Source organism: Wyeomyia smithii, chromosome 2 (assembly GCF_029784165.1).
Source record: "Wyeomyia smithii strain HCP4-BCI-WySm-NY-G18 chromosome 2, ASM2978416v1, whole genome shotgun sequence".
Taxonomy (NCBI): Eukaryota; Metazoa; Arthropoda; class Insecta; order Diptera; family Culicidae; genus Wyeomyia; species Wyeomyia smithii.
The window spans coordinates 178,746,776-178,767,909 of NC_073695.1; positions in this window are offsets into that span (position 1 = coordinate 178,746,776).

Consider the following 21,134-nt stretch of genomic DNA (forward strand, 5'->3'; position numbering starts at 1 on the left):
GGTACGATCAAATGTACCAAATTACGAATAATATAAAAAATGTGTAGGGCCTTTAAAAAATTTGGTATAAAAAATGCCCGTAAAAAAGTTTTTATGAGAAAAACTGTTTTTCCGTAAGAGTGCCCACTTTGATCTGTCCAAAAGAGTTTTTGGAAACTAAATATCATATCAAAAACACCTATTTTCGAAAAAAAAATCTGAGATGATTAATATTACAATTTGTTTTTAATATGAATTTTTCTGTGTAGCATCTTGAATTCAATTTTTACTTATGCTCACAGTACCGTAATATCAGTTCTCGGAAAAAGTTGTCGCTACTATCAGTCCTAATTGTTATCGAATCATCTCCTTGTAATGAATAATTCTAGGTAGTTATGAATACAGTAAAAAACTTTATGTCGAATCGCATATAAAAAATTGCCTACATCGCTAATGATAGAAAATTCCATACTATTCCACGCAAATTTAAATGATACTACACATAATTTTCAAACAAAATCCTGGTTTACGTAAACAGCCATTTTAAATAGAAATGAATAATTCATGATTATTATTGGAGACATGTTTTTGTTATTTTATATTTCGTATTGATAATTCGACGTATTTGAATCATAAAAATTATTTCAAAATACTTCATGAGAGATTCGTGAACAAATACGAATCAAAATCATTTTTTGCACGTTTAATTTTTAATCGCAAGTACATACCTATCAGAGAGAAAAGTTTCACTATATTTCAATGATCAGCATTTTTCATAATGCATGAAGTTATATGAAATTTCGCGGTGCAATTGTCGAAGAGCAATAACGGTAACAAAAATTAAACTTTGATTCTTCTCTCTTTAGTATGCTGTAGACATTGACAATGCTGATGATGATTTCACATAGCACTGCAAGTTGCATATAGACTCCACCTCTTGCGCTTTTTAGTTGCTTACAAGTTGAATAAAAGTAATGAATACAAATTATTACATTCCTTGATTGCTGCATTGAGAGCTGTATTTGTTTCATTACAACGATGTGTGATGCTTGAGTAACTTATCTAACAATTCCGACCTACTAGAAAAATGCAAAGTTGTTTAAAAAGTTTAGTGTTTCTAGTTGGTGGAAATTTTTGAGCATGAACGATTGTGACCTTCTAAGAAGTTGCTATCTTCAACAAACTTGTTCAAGGGATCTAGAATTCTTGGTTGAGGGACAGAATAATATGAAATTCTACCACGATGTGGCGCTAGTGTGCACACAATTCTTCTTATTTTGTTCTCAACTTTTATCATGATTCCGATTTGCTAGAAAGTTGCACTTTTTAGAGCTTTGTCGTGAATACTTGATTGATCTCGAGGAGAAAGAAAAACTGTTAAACATGCAGTGACCGGCTCAGTCCCCAGACTTGAGTTCAATCGAGATGCTTAAGGATGAGCTGAATCGTTGGATGAAGGAGATGTGACTACAAAATCTTAACCAATTGTAGGAGTGCTTGGAGCTGACTTGGGAAAACATAGCGGGGGAAACTCATTAAACGTATATTTACGGCAGCGCTAAGGCTAATGGATGGTACTTTAAGCAATCGTAGATCTAATTATTGATTACACAATCAAAATCGACACTTATTACATGCACATCCCTGTCACGAACGTCATCCCCATACATTTTGCTTGAAGCCGTTTTTCTCTGGCTCTCTGGCTCGATTATCCGTCAAAAGGCTGTCAGTGCTTGCGAAACAGCCGAATAGCTCCGTCCATGCGAGATCAACTGTTGCTGCAAGTGGTGTGTAGGAATGCAAAAAGCGAAGAACGACTGTTTTGTTTTGAACGTTCTATGGATTTTGTGCGGGACACAAATGGTCATGTTCAAACATGTTTCAACACGTTCTGGATAGCCCTCAATTCAATATAGTTAGAAGCACGAAGAAAATCTGCACAGTAACACATGCGGCACAGTGAACGGAGCTTATGATCATATTTTCAACACTAGCGCCATTATCATCGGCGGCGGCTTCAGGAAACAGTTGCCATGACATCGGTCTGATTACATGTTAACTTGTTATTATGTAACCAGGCGTAGTAGAAGAAATGGGAAATAAAAAAGCAGTATATCAATCTTCCCACCAACCAAAAGCCCATGCCCTCCAGAACAATTTTGATAAGGACTGCAACTTTCCAGGAAGTGCTAGACTCTAAGAAGCGCAACGTAGCTACTGAGTTCTATACTAAACTGTACACCAACCAGAAGCTGCTTTTCTGAACAATTTTGCTGGGGAGCACAACTTTCTAAGTGGTAGGTTTCACGAGATTAATTAAATTAAATTAAATTGCTGTGGAATTCTACCGCAATTCCAAACCATATTGATCGATGACTACAACAAGCCCTTGATTTCCTGAACAACTTTGCTGAAGACCTTGACATAAAACTAGTTACTGGATACAAACTTTCAAATACAAATTTATGCGTTAAATTTGTAACACTCAATATTGGAATATCTCAAAAGCGGATGCATGTAGAAAGTCAGTCGCCTAGAGTTTTTTGATTTGGAACTATTGTTTAAATCAAATGGCACCAGTAAACTTTGATTATTCTCAATAATGATAAAATTGGAAAAAATATTTAAAAATTTCATTTTTTTGGTAATTAAAATTTGATGTTTATTAAGATTTTTTTGGTAGAAAATATATTTTTTATGTGTATATTTTTGTTATATAACTCTCTAAGTCCCCTACAATTTGTCCTCAGACATTTTTTATGAACAATCAATGGTTTCTGAGCTACAATGCTTCGAATAAAACCAGGGCCTAAATACATACGCCCTATTAAGACATTAGTCTTGAGTCTGTAAAATCTCTCCACCCGCGGAAAATACTCAGTTTGATAAGTAAAATACGTAAATAGTTGTGTTCGACCATTGGTCATTAGGCATGAGAGCGCTCTGCCAAGGCTGCGAATTTACATTGATTGGAGCTGAAAGTCTCATTCATTCTCAACTCGTCCGTTTAAAATTGAAATTCAAAGTTTTCAATTTCAACTGAAAATCCCTTCATGACAGTGAAAGTTTGCAGCGCTGCTCTGCAAATATCACTTTTGAAGAAATTCTGCAAACATAATTGAAGTTTTGCTGCGACTGAATCTTTTGGGTATTTTTATTTTTTGGGTACACATTCTATGTCAATTTTAAATCAATAAGGAATTTGTTTTGTCGATTGAAATTCATCCAAATTGATTCTGGGTTCAGTATTCCGCTTATCTCAGTATTGTAAAAAACGAATTAGATTTGTTTGATTTTTCTCCCATGGGCATGATTAAACATTTGATAGGAAATAAAACTTTAATTTGAAGCTCGCGATCAAAAACCAATATATTTGAAACCTACTCCTAAATCTCGAGCCTGAGCTCAAAACTAAATACCTAAAAAAGTTAAAATAAAACATAATTTAAAATTAACCATAATTCAAAATGCAAGTCAAAATTTGAACGGAATAAAAAAATTCTAAATAATTCTAAATAGGTTATTGGAAAATTGGCATACTATAACTTGTTTAACTTTATGTTTCATATCAAATGAAATTGTAATAGAGTTTTCTATGCTTCACTATTTGAAGTAAAGTTATCTCAAATGTTTATATTCAAAAAACTTCTTCTAATGATGTACAGAAAGTTTGATTTGAGCAAAACTGTTAATTATAAAAAAATTAAAAAGGATTTATTTTCTGGCTCAATTCGTCAATGGATTGCTGTCAGGGCCGGATTTAGGCGCTGGGGGACCCGGGGCAAATTTGTTTGTGAGGCCCTCTTTTCTTAAAACATTTAGAGGTAACGTTCTGGAAGGTGAAAAAAAAAGGTCGCCCCAGGACTGGGGGGGGGGCTTGAATCGGGAGGCCCGGGGCATTTGCCCACTTCCCCCCCCCCTTAAAAAGGGGGCTGATTGCTGTCATGCCATGTTTTACGGTAGTGATAAAGGCATTATATATTAAAAAATGCAGTAAATATTGAAGTGGAATGCTATTTTAATATTTGAATTTCATGAAGAAACGCTTTTTGTGCAAAATAAATGACGAAATATGAATACAAATCATAAAGAAGATTTATGCAAGAAAAAGTTTTTTTTTGTCGGATCGTGATTCACCCTTTTCTGATACAATTTCAAAAAAAAAAACTATATATTTGAAAGAATTAACGCCAAATTTGCTATAAATTATTGTTTCTGTAAACTAGACAGATATATTGTTTCGTAAAACGTATTTTGTTACATGATTACATGAGATATCATTTAATAAGATGTGACATGAAAATCTATGTAGGTACCTACATAGATCTAAATTGATTCGATACATTACCTTTGATATTTTCACACATAATTTTCAGGTATTTCTACCAGTTGTGTTCTATCGATCAACAATTAGATCGGTGACAGTTAAACTAAAATAAAACTAGAATGAGATTTTACGACACCTTCAGGTAATCGGAAGTAATACGCCAATATCAACTGTTCATATATTTGATGTGCCAGAAAATTTCAATTACTGTGGTTGAAATTGGTTTGTAGTGGTAATAACGTTATACGTATTTGGAAAATAATAATACTGTGACATTAACACACTCAGATAATGGAGCTATGATTTCATAAACAAAACAATAAACGTTCCTCGACAGTTGTAGCTTTTTACTAAAATGAATACCAAAAAAACTCTATACTTGACTTGATTTATTATTTCGTTGTAAGTTGATGCAAACCCTTAAGAAATATCGTTTTTGAAACTGTGCTGAATTATTATACATCAAATTAAAAAAAAAATTTTTGAGCACTTTTGTTAGTTCAAACGCAAAAATCAACTTAAAATCATCTTTAATAACTTGTGCTGTTCACTTCATTTCATTTCAACATAATTATTATATCGTTTGACAATACTTAAAATGATCATCTTTCAACGTCAACTCTTTAATATGTCCCGTGGCAGTGAGTACCCAGAAACAATCTCTTTTTAACTGCTTACATTATGCCCGTTCAATAATTTCGATTATATTTGAATAAACTTGAAATTTCAATTTCAGATCCACGCATTAAAAATCAACAGATTCAAAATGCACTCAATAAATTCATCGACATCAATCAGAGTTTAGCAATCAACAATGAGTATTCCCAAAACAATTAAACTTTCGCCACCAAGAGATTGCTCGTCGTATTCCATGCAACATCTGAAAATACCGGGACAATGTTTCACTCCGACCCGCAGACCCGAAGGTAACGAAGCATTTAATGAAAATCAGTCGTAAATTTTCAAGGTTTTTCTCATTCCAGCAGACTCCCGCTGGCATTACAAGTGGTTTCCGCCGGAGCGCCCGCCAGTTGTGGACTGCCGACCGCCAGCATAAATGAAAATCGATTCACATTATGCTGATTGGCTGCCAAACAAGTACACACATTTCGTACAACTTCCTTCCACTCCGAACCGAAGGCCTTTCTCCGTCTCCCGAGACACTCATGCCGTCTGGTATGGGTAATTGTTTTAATTTATGGTTGTATGCTAATTCCCAAATCCACATATCTCATTCGTCAGCCGCCAGCAAACGGCCTGCAGCCGATCGGGGCTTGTGTTTATGTTCTTCCTCGCACAAATATATACAATGTCAACGCGTTTCCTGCCCGATGCCAACTCGAATGGAGAAAAAGCAGTGTCATGGTAAAGGAGCGAAAAAAACGTATGGTCACTGGAAAAGAGCTTCAAGCGCACACGCGGGAGTTATTTTGGACAATGATAGAAACACTCGAACGCTTAGGGATGCCCCGACAGATTTTTAGTTTTGTTTCTTTGACGTTATCTCAACCATTTCATAATCAGTACTTAAAATAAGCAAACATTTTAATAGTATAGGATACACTACATTTTCACATTCAAAATAAATAAATTATTTTCTGCGTAGATATACCAAAGTAAACAGCGGTTAAATTTTTGAAATAATTATTCAAGTACTATTTTGAAAAAATAAACAATCGAAAATATATAAAACTTTATAGAACACCCCAAACATGTCGGTCAAATCTACCATTTTGCATTCACGGAAATGACCAAAGAGCGAAGATGGGTCATTTTCAACAGCAGCAGTACCTACCAGTGGCAATGTTCACTGTCAGCAAATGGACCCATGTGCCCAATATCGCGAGACGACTATACCTACTCTCGTTACTTCTTGTGCCCCTATGCTGTGTGTGTATGTATTCCATTCGTGTGCCGTCATCCTCGTCATCCTTTTGCCGGACAATTTCGCCGTGGTTCGGTCCGGCAGGTCCAAACAAGGAAGAACGGAAACAGTTTGTACATCTTCCATCTGCTTCGAATAGCAGCTCGTTCCCTGGCCGGGCTGGCAGCAGCAACAGCAAAAAAATACATTGCTGCTGGGTTAGGTGCCTCCAAACGGTTTATAAATATTCAAAAGTAAACACTGTAATAAGGAATGACCTCTGTTTGCGCGGGAAAAAGCGACAGGCAGCATATTCTATTCTACCATGGCATCATCACATCCTACCACCTACCAGTGAAGTGTTTTGCTACTTGAAGTTTTCGGCTGGGATATTTTTGCCTACTCATCTATTTTTATGATCTCCACCAAAAACGATGAAGAAACTGCACTCCATAGCAGCGCATCGCTATCACTCGAGAAACGAGAACGGCCATCTGAAGTGGCCCTCTGGAGCCGAATAACGCTGTGCTGCGCATTTGTACGTGTGGGCCAGACCTGCGAGAGTAGAAACGTTATCTTGTGCTTCGTGTAGTTTACGAGTGGGCCACTATCCTACACCATTAATGCAAATGCGTTGCGTCGAAGTGGATATTTGGAGTAAAGATCGATTTCATCTCAGCTCGGCCCGAACGGGATACGTGAAATTGATTCGAGCTCTTGTGCTACCTCTGTCTGTGTACATACTTGGAAGCGGCTGGAAACATGTTGAGCATACAACGCTGTTTTGATAGAAGTATTTTAAAATAGACTCCTTTGTTCTGTAGAAAAATCCTAGTTGAAGGTTTCATATTAAAAGTGTCAATCAAGCCAAGGTTTAAAACAATTTCGGCGACCGTAGAAAAAATTCTAATGATAACGAAAAATTGGTGACATCGAACTCGTTAACGAATATAAAACGTCGTGCAACGTATTACATAAAATTTTACAAATAGCATTAAAAAGCCACAAACGGGCCTTTGAAATATTGCGGCGTAAGGATAAACTGACCTTCTTGCTAATCACTTAGCTAAATGTGACGATTCACGAATTAGATTTTTTTAGTAAACTGGTTCAGTATTGTGATAGATATGTAAGATTTTACCTTCAGGAATCACATCACTACAGCGTAAAAAATCTGTGTCCAGAAAGTTTAATAGTCTTTTCGTTTTTGCCTTTCTCCTAGAAAGGTATAGCAATCACTGGAAAAACCATAGGTATAAAAGTGGTCCCAATGGCCGAATGTCATATACCACTCGCCCCTTTCGACGAACAGAGCATTTTCTGTATGTATGTATGTATGTATGTGTGTATGTGTGTATGTGTGTGTGTATGTTAAACTTTTTTTTCTCACTCACTTTTCTCAGAGATGGCTGGACCGATTTTCATGAAATTAATTGCAAATGAAAGGTCTAATGGCGCCATAGGTTCCTATTGAATTTCATTGTAATCAGATTTTCAGTTTAGAGGTTATGTATCAAAATGTAAAAATCACGAAACATCAATATCTCAGAAACCACACAACCTATTTCAATATAACTGATTGCAAATGATCGGGCTGTCACCAAAACTCTCAACTTTTGAATTTCGTAATGATTGAACATATGGTTCAAAAGTTATCTAAAGAAAAGTTATCCTAAGGTTGTTTAAACTCACTCATTTTTTTCAGAGATGGCAGAACCGATTTTTACAAAATTAGTGTCAAATGAAAGGTCTAGTTGCCCCATAGGATGCTATTGAATTTCATCGTAATCGGATTGTAACTTTGTCCATTGTTAATAAAACTGTGAAATCACCTAATGAAACTAAACATATTGACTTTCTCCTAACGATCAACGGCTAATTAAAAGGCAGAAAAGTGACCCAAATGGCCGAATGTCATATACTACTCGACTCAGTTCGACGAATCAAGCATTTTCTGCATGAAGGCATGTATAGGTGGTGTGGGTGTGGGTGGGTACGTGTGTATGTACACCTTTTTTCTCGCACTCACTTGTCTCAGAGATGGTCTGACCGATTTTTTCTATCTTGGTGTCAAATGAAGTGTCTATTTTCCGCTTAGGTTTCTATTGAATTTCATTGTAATCAAAGTTTTGGTTTTGGCGCTGCATCAAAATCTGAAAATCGCTCTTATATCTCAAAAGCTATGAAAATAACTGAATTCAAATTAATGGGCTTTTAAACCCTTGAACAATGAATTTCATAATGTTTAAACATGTGGTTTGAAAGTTATAGAAAGAATCGTAACCCGCAGACTGTTTAAAACTATAGCTACGATCAAAATCTGTGGCCTCAACATCATTTAAATTTTATATTGTACTATTTCAATGTTTGCGGCCTTGCTCGGAATTGAAGTTGAAATTAAAAGTCATTTGTTTCATTTCACTTTTTGCCTTTCTCCTATTGCCTATCTCCTAGAAAGGTATAGCAATCACTGCAAAAACTAAAGGTATAAAAGTGCTCAGAAGGGCCGAATGTCGTATATCACTCGACTCAGTTCGACGAGCTGAGCATTTTCTGTATATATATATATATATATATATATATATATATATATATATATATATATATATATATATATATATATATATATATATATATATATATATATATATATATATATATATATATATATATATATATATATATATATATGTGTGTGTGTGTGTGTATGTGTGTGTAACGTCCTCCCAATCTCACTCGATTTGCTCAGAGACTGCTGAACCGATTTCAATGAAATTAATTGCAAATAAAAGGCCTTGTTGCCCTAAAAGACCCTATTGAATTTTGTTGTAATCTGATTTCTAGTTCAGAGGTTATGTATCAAAATGTAAAAAAATAACGAAACATCAATATCTCAGAAACTACACAACCGATTTGAACAAAATTGGTTTCAATTGAACGGGTTACCCAAAAAAACTCTAAACTTTTGAATTTCATGAAGATTGAACATGTGGTTCAGAAGTTATGGAAAGAAACGTGTTCTGGAGACTATTTAATCTCACTCATGTATCTCAGAGATGGCTAGACCGATTTTAATAAAATCAGTATTATATGAAAGGTCTTGTTGCCCCATAAGACCCTATTGCTTTATTTTGCAATCGGATTATTACATTGCCTGTTATGTTTAAAAATGTGAAATCCAGCTATGAAAAGAAACATATTCCGAAGACTACATAAATTCACTTACTTTTCTCAGAGATGGTTGAACCGATTTCCACAAAATTAGTGTCAAATGAAGGGTTTTGCTGACTTATAACACCCTATTGAATTTTGATGTAATCGGACAGTAACTTCGTCTGTAATGTATCGAAATGTGAAAATCACAAAACTTCATTATCTTAGAAACTACACAACCGATTTGAACAATATTGATGTTAGATGAACGGGCTAGTTAAGGGTTAACTGATGAATTAGGATTGAACACATGGTTTCAAAGTTTGGCTGCCCTATACGTTCCCTTTCCATATGATTGTAATCAAACTTAAGCAACCGTTATGTATTAAATTGTTAAAACAACGAAAGTCTATTATCTCAAGTATTACACGACTTATTTGAACATAACTAGTGTCATACAAACGAGTCATCTCTCAAACTTACAAATAACAAACTTCATAACAATTTGATATACTGTTCAAATGTTTTGGAAAGAAAAGAAATTCAAAGACTATTCAACATTATTCCTGCTTTGATCAATATATATTGCCTCAACATGATTCAAATGTGGTATCGTACTATTTGAACGTTCCCGGTAGCGCTCGTGATTAAATTGTTCAAAATTAAGAGTCATTTCTTTAATTTCGCTATTTCCTAAGCACTAAATTACGTCAAATTTCATATTTTATACTTCAATTACAACATCAATATTTTAGAACCCAGCATTCATGTAAATCTTTTTTTAAAAATAATAAGTTTGAATGAGAAAGGCTGAGTCTGACCGCTAGGTGGATTAATTTAGGTTTTTCAAATCCTAATTGCAACTAAAAATTCACTAGTTTAGCTATTACATATGTGAACATCTCTAACGTTTACAGGTTAAGTTGATACATATTGCATATGTTAGCGCTTCAAAAACCACCGTTTCTGGTTTGGAGTTTGTTCCTATATACATATAGGTCAGTCCATAAGAAGCGTACCTGCCACTTGGACGCGACCATCACAGATTTTGCTCAAAGTTGAAGGAACTATTCATCAAGGAAAAATTCCAATGTTGGTGTCGATTGGAATACCCCCCGCTCGGGGGATCCCCCTCTTTGTTGCAAAATAACGCATTTTTGTTAAAACCACTTTTTTATTTCCTACAATTTATAGATGTAAGATGTCCGAAAATACTAATAGGTGACATTTGAAGAAAACAAAGCAAGAAGTCCAAAAAAAAAATATTTTTGACTGGAAGTGTTTTTGATTTTTGAAGAAAATAAACCAAGGAATCCAGAAAAAAAATATCATTTTTGAGCACAAGTATTGCCAGATAGATAGATAGAAGGAATACTAATCACCCCATGGTAATGAGAGCCACTCTCGAGATATAACATTTTTTACGAAAAATTGTTTACTAAATTTACAACTGTTTTCGTGAAAATATTATACTCGAGATTGGCTCATATCTTATGTTAAATTTTCCGAGAAACACTATGGAACTATCGAACTTAAAATAAAATTGGCTACATTTGCCGAAAAATACGAATTTAGTTTTATAAAGACAAACATAATCTATCTGGGAACACTTTCGGTCAAAGATAATATTTTTCCCTATCAGTATTTTTTGGACGTTCCTTGTCCAAAAATTGCGTTATCTTGTAACAAAGAGGGGGATCCCACAGAGTGGGGGGTATTCCAATCGACACCAAAATTCCAAAGTGACACTACATGAATAATTCCCCCAACTTTAAGTGAAATCTGTGATGGCTAGTCCAAGTTTGTGCTTTCTCGTTGTCACTTTGTATGGAATGACCCATATTTGACTTATAATTTTGTTTTCAAGTTAATACACAAAAATATCACGTGGTAAGATCTTTTCCTATAAGATTATAAAAATAGAAACAAACAATGGCTTCAAACATCATAAAGTCGAATACAAAAAAATGCGTGTCTAACAACAAACAAATGTTTCCTTTTGTTTTGACAACAAAATCACCATTATTATGCTGCGCCGAAGAAAACCTAACGTTTTCTTTATTTATTTCGTCAATCAGAAGTAGACAATATACAATATTCTAATATTCCAATACAATGTTTACTTACAAACTATTTTTTTTTTTCAATAAGCGCTGCGATTGCGTATTGAGCTAAAAAAGTGCTTAAGTTCATGCCGAGACATTTTAAAGTCAATGGTTTCGCAGTATTGATTGTAAGTGGCCATCATACGATTCAAGGGTCCGAATTTTGTATAATTTGTGCGGTAATGATTGGTGGCAAACATGTTTCGGTTTCGAAGTTGTCTAAAAGGTGCGTAGAAATTTAGCTTAGATAAAAGTGTAGTTGAGCGGGGGCCTAGTGTGGTTGGTAACGTCTCCGCCAACCACGCTCGACGCCTGGGTTCGTATCCCACCGCCGACATAGGTGTCGATGGTTGTGAGGTGGCGTGATCCACTCACAACCAACCCAACTGGTCTAGATTAAATCCTAGCCGACACCGGGAGATTTTCTGAGGCGAAAAATCTCTGGGATCACGCCTTCCATCGCATGAGGAAGTAAAGCCGTTGGCGCCGGTTCGTTAATAAACGGGTCGTGAGTTAGGGTCCTGGGTGTGGAGTCGCCTCCCTGGGCGTCGGTGATTGGCCACAACAGTGGCGGAACTAGACCGACGGAAAATAAGCGAGAAAAAAAAAGTGTAGCTGAATCAATGCGCTGCGAAACGATGTCGTTTACAAATGACACTATTGCGAATTCACGCCGCTCTTTCAATGATTGTATGTTTATGAGCATGCAACGAGCTTCATATGATGGAAGAGGAAATGATGTCCAACCTAATTTACGAAGAGCATACAATAGAAATTGCTTTTGTACCAATTCTATTCTTTCTTCATGTGTGATTGTATAGGGTGACCATACAATGCTGCAGTATTCCAGTATCGATTTTACATAGGCTATATATATAATGTTTTAATGGTATACGGATCCTGAAAGTTGTAACAAAAGCGTTTTATAAATCCTAGCATGTTATTAGCTTTGTGTATTATTGTGTTGTAGTGGTCAATGAAGGTTAGTTTGGAGTCTAAGACAACTCCTAAGTTCCTAACTCTTTCACAATTTGCTACAGTTTGGTTTCCTAATGATATTGTAATGTTTGGTGTTGTTCTTTTTCGACAGAATGATATGTGGTTGCATTTTTTTACATTTAACTCTAGTAAGCTTTTTTTACACCATGTTTAGAATATGTATAATTCGTTCTGGAATGCATTGATGTCTTCTTCATTTCTTATTTCCAAAAAGTGCTTCATATCGTCGGCATAAATTTACACTTTTAGTTTTTTGAGAATAAAGGAAATGTCGTTAACGTACAAGATGAAAAGAAGAGGTCCTAAATGAGAGCCTTGGGGTACACCAGAAGTGACTAGAATCGGATTTGAGTTTTGTCCGTTGAATTTAACTATTTTTTGGCGATTGGTTAAATATGATTCGAGCCACTTCAGGAGTTCTGGCTCAAGTCCCATTTTTTGCAATTTGAAAAGTAGCATTGGTATGACTATGCGATCAAATGCCTTACTGAAATCTGTGTAAAGAGCTTCTACATGGTTTCCATTATCCATTGCATTCAATGAATAATTTATAAATTCAAGTAAAATGGTCGATGTTGAACGGCCCTTGAAGAAGCCATGTTGCTTCTCAGTTATTCGGTTTTTAATTTGGGAAAATAGTTTTTCATTTACAATTGCTTCGAATAGTTTAGGAATGCAAGAAATTAGGGCTATTCCACGATAATTACGTATGTCGGATTTCCGGCCTGATTTGAAAATGGGCACTAGAAACGAGCTTTTCCATTTTGATGGGAAGCATCCATATTCCAATGACATGTTGAAGAGCCAGAACAATGGAGCTGTAAAATTTTTCATAAATACTGGCGGAATTCCGTCAGGTCCAGGACCTTTTGAGGCATCTAAGCTATTCAACGCCTGAAAAATATCCTGCACATGAATTTGGTTTACACCAATATCCCTCGAGAAGTTTGGATAAAAATCAAAATAATCGTGGTCGCGATCCTCTTCAGAAAATGTTGTATAGATTTCTTGGAAAAATTTCGCAATAAGATTGCAAATCCTTTCCGAGTTATCCCCGACATTTTCGTCAAGATGCTTTATAGAGGGAAAATTGTCAGATTTTAGTTTAGTTTACACGTAACTATAGAAGTTCTTCGGACAGGATTTTATTTCAAGTTCAGTTTTTGCATTATATTCATCAAACGCATTACTGATGGCAAGATTCAGTTGATCACATATATCCAAATAGATTGCTAAATTTTCACTACTGTTGTGTCTTTTATAGATTTAATGTGCTTTTTGTTTACGGTTTTTCAAATTTTTAATATGACTATTATATCAGACAGGATTTTTTGTATTTCCAGTACGTCTCCTTTTCTTCAGAGGTATTTCCTGTTTAATTATATCAAATAACTTTAGCCTCCCTAGCTGGTCTCGAGGTACGATGCTGGCCTAACAAGCCAGTCGTCGTAGGTTCGAGTCTCGACTCGGGAGAGACTGTTAGTGTCAGTAGGATCGTAGCGCTAGCCCCGCAATTGTCCTGTACACTCAACGGTTGGCTGCGAAGTCTGTGTATAGTAAACAGAAGGTCAAGTTCCGAATCGGAATGTAGCACCAAGGCTTTGCTTTTATATCAAATAAAACTTCATAAAAAGTATCCACCGCCACGTCAACATTTCCTCTTTTCTTTAGAATAAATTGCCAGTTAACATTGTTTAATCTATTGCGAATATTTTCATAATTTGCCTTCCCATATTCAAAGACTTCCTCGTATTCATGGTCGTTGGGTCTTTGGTGCACATGTATCAATAAAGAGTATTCGATTGCCGTGTGATACGCCTCATTTTTCCATAGAGGATTTAATGATTCCGTCACACAGAAATTATCATAAATGTTCTTAAATAAAAAGTCTAAGTAACAGTCCTGTTGATTTTTGATGTGGTTGATTTGGTTCAGTCCGAAATTTGCGGTTTTGTCAAAAATAAGTTGCAGTGTTTCATTGTCCCCAACGACTGGAAGAAGAATACATTCATTTTCTGAGTCCTTCATGAAATCTGCATGGATTTTAGCTTCGGGAGGAAGTTGTGACAAAATTTGTTCAGTAATTTGGAAGAAGGTTTCATAAGTGGTTTTGTGAGCCTGGTCAGGAGGAAAACACACTGAGGCAAATACGTGTATTTCACCTGCAATGTGTGATTTAACGCACACATGCTCAAATTCCTTAACTTTTGTTGTTTTGATAGTTTCGGAACTATAGTTAGACGAAACAGCTATCAATACTCCGCCGCCTGACTTCTTTTGAGACTCAACAAAATTCTTATCATCTCTGAATACATTATAGGCGCTACCAAAAATTTCTTCACTTTTTATACTTACATTCCAGCTGGTTTCAGTAGTCAGAATAATAGAAAAGGATCCGCTAAGTAAATTTTTATAAATTTCCTTCATTTTTGCAGGGCTTCTCATGCGATTGAAATTTTGACAATAAATCAAAATTTCATTCGCATTCTGTTTCAGTGAAAAAGTTTTGGGAAGTAGGTCGATTGTCTGAGAATTGTGATTGTGTTTGTTTGAAGCTGAATTTTGGTCTAGTGATTATCCCGCGGAAGCTCTCGTTAATTCTCGGCGTTTAAAGTAATCGTGTTATTTGCTACCTCTGGTGTAACTAAAATAGGATTATCTTTGAGGAATAGTTTTTCATGTTCCGCATTTTTTTAAAGTTTAACAATTCATTTATTTCTTATAAAGAAAACTATTGATGACAATGATAATCAGAGGTTATGAAACCTTTCAAATAAGACCAATAGCATTCACACAGGTTTAGGCAGATCCGTGAAACTTTCATTTATTCATCACACACATACAGAGAGAAAATTTGATAAAAGAAAAAAAAACAAAAAAGATAGAAAGGGAAGATGAAAAGTAGGGTATCGAACGTCTTCGACAGTGGTTTTCTTCGGTAGTTTTTCTGCAGCAATCTTATGCAAAAGGGGGCCGAAGAAAACCACTGACGAAGACGTTCGATACCCTACATAAAAAAAAACAGAGAATGAAAGAAAGAAAGAAAGAAAGAAAGAAAAATTTAGAGAAAAAGCAAGAGAGAGGAAGAGAAAGAGAAAGTGATTGCATCCTGTTTGGGAGGTTTTCAAATAAGCCTAAAAAATTTAATTATTCATGTAAAAATGATGCACTAGTGTTGCTGATGGGGACGGGACAAGGAGCATATGGACGCTAGGCATATGGATGTTAGGCATAGTATGCTAGGCGTTCCGGACGCGAGGCCGAATTGACGCGAAACCGTAAGGACGTGAGGCCGAATACGATGTTATATGACCGCATGAGATCCAACTATCGTGACTATGAGTCCAAGATTTGCAACATCCATTACACATCAGAATGTACATTGAAAAATATGTTGCACGTTTGATGATTGACAAAACGCGTCATTCAATGATTTCTATATTAAACTCGGATATTTTTATTCTACGTATGAAGTTCAAGTGTAAATATATTCCTTGAGAGTTCAGGTTGAGCATAATTTTTTTTTATATAATGCGGCAGAGACGCATAACCGGGTGCGAAGAAACTAGGCGGCACTAAGCAACCGTGGTTTCCACTGTCCAAGCCGGCCGCCTACCCGCCGTCGGAAGGGGCGGCCTCTCGCACACAAACAACTGAACTACTAGTTTACTAGGTCTACTCAACCAGAGTTTCTTTACCTTAGTTAAGTTCGAACAAGCGGTAGCTCGAAAAGCGAGTCGCTCGAAGGCTGCGAGTGTATTGCTTTCCAAATGACGTCTGTATGCCTAACGGGGTGTCATCGTTGCTGATATCTTGTTTTCGACATTTTTTTATAATTTTGTAATATATTACACATAGGTTTTTTCCTAGAGTTCAAACTAGAAAAATGGTAGGTTACGAATTCTGTGAATTTTGGTTTCCCTAGCAAAGATATCTTCTTAGAGACATAAATGAGATTATTTCCGCAAGCAAAAGTAGAAATGACGATCCCGGCGAGCCATTACTCTGTGACTTTTTGAGGCACTTCTACATTTGCTAGGGACACCGGATTTCCCAGAAATGATAAAAAAGCTTCAATAATCCATTTTTCCCAGTTTGAGTTTAGAGGTATTTTTTTTTCGCTCTGATCGATCAAATCAAAAAAATAACTAGCTGTTAACCGGCCCACGTTGCTGAGCGTTCTAGTTTATGACGATAACCGCGTATCTCTTGAATGTGCCACAGTAATTTCAAACAAATGTTATATTATGGGGCTGAACATAACCTGCCCAAAACCAGATTTACTTCAGTTTTATCGCAACACTAAATTCGAAAATCCGAGTTTATTTGTTTTGGCCAGGAACAGCTTAAGCATTGTCTTTACCTTGAAGGAACACTTACAAAGAGATCCGAATCGTCAAGCAGAAAATTGTCTCAAAGGTTGTTAATGCTGGGTGAAAAACATTTATTTCTGTAAATTGAGAAAAACCAACAAGTACAGTAAGTAAAATGTCAATCAATAGTATCAGTGGAAATCAGAACCTCAGAGATAGAATTTCCCGGGAAATTTTAGATTCCCGGGATTCCCGAGCTCCGGAAAACTTTCTTTCATATCCCGGGATTCCGAAACATGTTTTCTTCAAAAAAAATCATTCAAAAATCTATTTCATATTACTAACTTGTATTTCATATTACTAAGCTCATAACTGGATTTCGATCACCTATCTTATTCGTTATGGGGAGCTATGTAGCCGCACGGTTTCAAGAGTCCACTTTGTCAAGCGGATGGTCATGGGTTCGAATCTTAGTTGATTCAGACCATTCGATGCCAAAAAGGATTTTTATTCTCAGACTCCCCCACCACCTACCCTTCCTTTACGCTGAATTCTATAATACCTTCGTTTTTGCTATTTTACTAACTATATCAACCGTATTAAGATCGAAAAGGAGGTATTGTGATACAGAGTTCCCAATATCTGGTTATGATATTATGATGCCCGAGAGGGAGAATCTCGGGACAGCACACACCCAGGCATATCTCATAATAAATTAAAGATTCTGGTCGCAGTGAGGGAATCCATGGAGGAAAAACAAAAAACCTATTCCTTGATTTTGAAATTTTATATAAAAAACCCCAGTGCGAATCATCTTTTTCATTGTTTGTTTATGAATATGTTCCTTAGGGCGCTAACGAAATGTATGGGAGAAGATTGGGCTTCGAAATTTGATAAACGATACGGGTATTTGATAAACGGCCAAAAAGTTTCATTTTCTCGAAATAAAGGTCCAATGCAAAATTTAAACTCAATAAGACTTCGGGAAGTTAATCCTCAAACAGTCTTAGATTTACCTTTTGACGATGAAAAAGTATACAGATAATAAATACACGCAAAACATTCCCTTATTACTTTAGAAACAATAGCGCAAAATTGCCTTTTAGGTAACAAATCCATTACTTAAAAGGCAATAAAATTCTTCCCTAGTCAAGTAACAACACATACTGTCATATATTTAGCACGTGTTACGGGAGTACGACTATCTAATAATGGTCGTTCCAACCACATGCAAAATTTTTTCTGTCGAAAAATGCTCTCTTTCCGTCTCAAGTCAAAAAAAAACACACACAGTCGCATATGTTGCACATGTTAGGACTCTGCTAGGCTGAATGCCAACGCGAGCGATCGGGTGAGATTCTTGCCGTAGGCAAATAAACATCCGTAAGTAGAGCTGTTCATTAACCTACGGCAAAAATCTCGCCCCATCGCTCGAGTTGGCGTTCAGCCTGGCAAAGGCCTTACAAGTTTCTTCAATCTCCAATTCATCCGGTGTGCGTGTATTAGTTCACTCGTTGTATGCATACGGAGTAGCGAAAAGATATGACAAGAGCTGTCAAGCAGCATTTTCCTTGTCATAGAGTATGCAAAACTTGATGATTTCAAAGACTTGAAATGCCAATGCCAATATCACGATCTGTAAACTGCGCTAGAGAAAAACAAAAACATTCGCTCTCTTGCAAGCTATCTACAGCACATAATCATTGGTTCATGGAAACTCATTTGGACCTGTTTGAAAATACAAAACTTGTGCCCATTCAGAACAATATTCGCAACCTCGGCAACTCTGGTCAGACAGTATTACATATTTCCATTTCAAGTAAACACTGGGGGACGAAACGAAAGTGTTTCTAATTAGACATTTGAGGTTGACGGTTGAGATTCTGATTATGCGTGGCTGAAGGGGAAAAAAATGAAACAGGTCGTTGCATCAATACAAATGCAGCGAGTGAAGTCTTGCTAACACATGCATTGCGGTGCTTGGCTGTATGTTCTCTTGCAGAAGCACATACAAGCGTGTGGCCGTCATAATTTTTATTACTATTTGTTTATTACTTTTTGTGTATAATGCGCAGTCATAAAACACAAAGAGTAACAAAAAATTGCCCTAAAGTAATAGAATGTTCCCCGTTTGCATTGAGTCTAGTCTTTCATATATCCATATTGTACTCTTTACCAAAAGTGATGTTACAACTTAACATATCCTTATAAAAAAATTAGATTAGGGTAATTCACATTTAGTGTTTACCCAAAAAAATTTCGCAGTCGAAAACTTTTTTCTTGCGGTGTATATTCCACAAAGCCTCATTAGTTCTTTACAATTTATCCTCAAAAAAATTTTCGACTCAATCAAAGGTTTAATGAAAAAAACTGTCATAAATTCGAAATTTCCAATATGCCAAGAATTTACATGGTGAAGAATTGTCGACAACGGTAAAAAAGGTCAAAAATATCAAATTCCTATGAAAAAAATCTAAAATGTTAAAAAAATAAAAAAAAAACCTAAATTAATCCACCTAGTGGTGCAGAAAACTTTGTTATACTAACTATCACTTTATACATATTTGGCCAGTCACTCACAAATCGTATACCATCATAAGTCCAATTTTATAGATGAAGAAAATAAGTCCAATTTTAATAATGAATGAAATGAATACGAAAGATAGTTTTCAGAGAGTTAACCAAAGACGATCATTGAATTAAAGCTTGACGTGGTTTTTGCAAATAATATGAATGTTATCACTGGAGTACATGAGTCTTATTTTTTCGATCACAAACCAATTTTGAAATGCTGGAATTTTTTTTTTGAGATAATCGAACGTGGGGAAACAGTTATAGATAACAATGATGCTGATTTCTCACTAGAACAGCAAACATGTATGTTAGTTTAATGCGGTTCTACTTATTCGCTTTGTTTTCAGAAATCGCAGGACCTAGATTTATGAATCAGCATCAAGTTTTTGACGTAGAATTACGTTTTTCTTTAGCCTACCACATAGGGATGTAAATAGGAAAACTATTACCGAAAAGGGGACGAAATATGTCCCTTTTTAAATGCTTATAAATCGGTTTGTTTTCAACCGATTTCCTTCATTTTTGCAGCAATTGTTTGGAAAATTATACACGCATCCACCCAAATATAGAAAATTGTTGATTGATTATGCAAACTATTGTACTATTGATAATTGTCAAGCCTTGTTTAAACGAAAATTACGTCCTCTGATTGGTCGTTATGTGATTGCTCCCCAAGCACGGTCGACCGAATCATGTACCTTGCAATTGAAAACATGCTATTTGGCCTATATAAGAGCCTGTTTCAGCCGAAGCCGCTCATATTAGTTCTAGACAGCGACAACAGAAGTAGTCCTCCCACAGCAGCAGCACTAGCCCTCTGGTTGGTCACCACGTCTCAGGAGCAGCGCGGTTCTTCTCAGCGTGCCTCGTCAGACTGTCATTATTCCCCCATTCTGCATTCTGTGTGGATTCTAGCAGCTAGATCTGTCGCGGCCGTCTAATTTACAGAAGGTGAAATAGCTTCCACAGTGCATGTTGTCCGTGTATTTTAATTCCCCCACTGTTGGGGCAGCACAAAGGTTGTGATCAGCAACCGAATTTGAACAGCAAAATGCCTTTTTTTAAAGCAAATAAACAAGTAATTGAAGGGTGAAAATTTCCTAGCATCAACACAAGCAAACATTCTTCGCGGGAGCCTAGCAATCAAATTCTGTTGTAGTTTATTTTGTTAATACCCCCACTGTTGGGACAGCACAAAGGCTGCGATCAACATAACCGATTTTGAATAACAAACTGCCCTGTTAGAACGCATTCACAAAGGCAGTTAATTCGAATATGCAGTACTGATATAAAGTCGATTCTATCAATCAGCATGAACAGAATTGCGTCGTCTCTCAACTGCTCAGTTGCAACATGATGCAACACGCAACAACGAGCAAACGAAATCGCTTGATGTTACAAACCGCAATAAAACACGGGTTAAAACCGTTGCGTGTGTGAGAGCACCATCGGTGTTTATTCGCTGGAAACAAATCGTCGGCTTCGTGCAACACTGGCACAACTCAAAGTTTTGCATTTTTGAGTTTTTGATGGCAAACGATGCTAAATATAGTAAAGTTTCATCCTACGAAACTCCCTTTAAAAATTCCCAAAAAAAATCAGAGTTATGAGTAGAAGTGCCTTTGCTGCACAAATCGAAATTTCTCCATAAAGTTAGCAAAAATAAGATTTTAACTTGGACAACGTTCTCAAAATATGTGCATAATAGACCTAAAAGTGTTACATAAGGATTGATAATTTTAAACTTCAAAGTTTCCTTGAAAATCGAAAAATGAATTTTCGACGCAAATTTTCTAACGCGTTTTTCTCGAAACTATGTT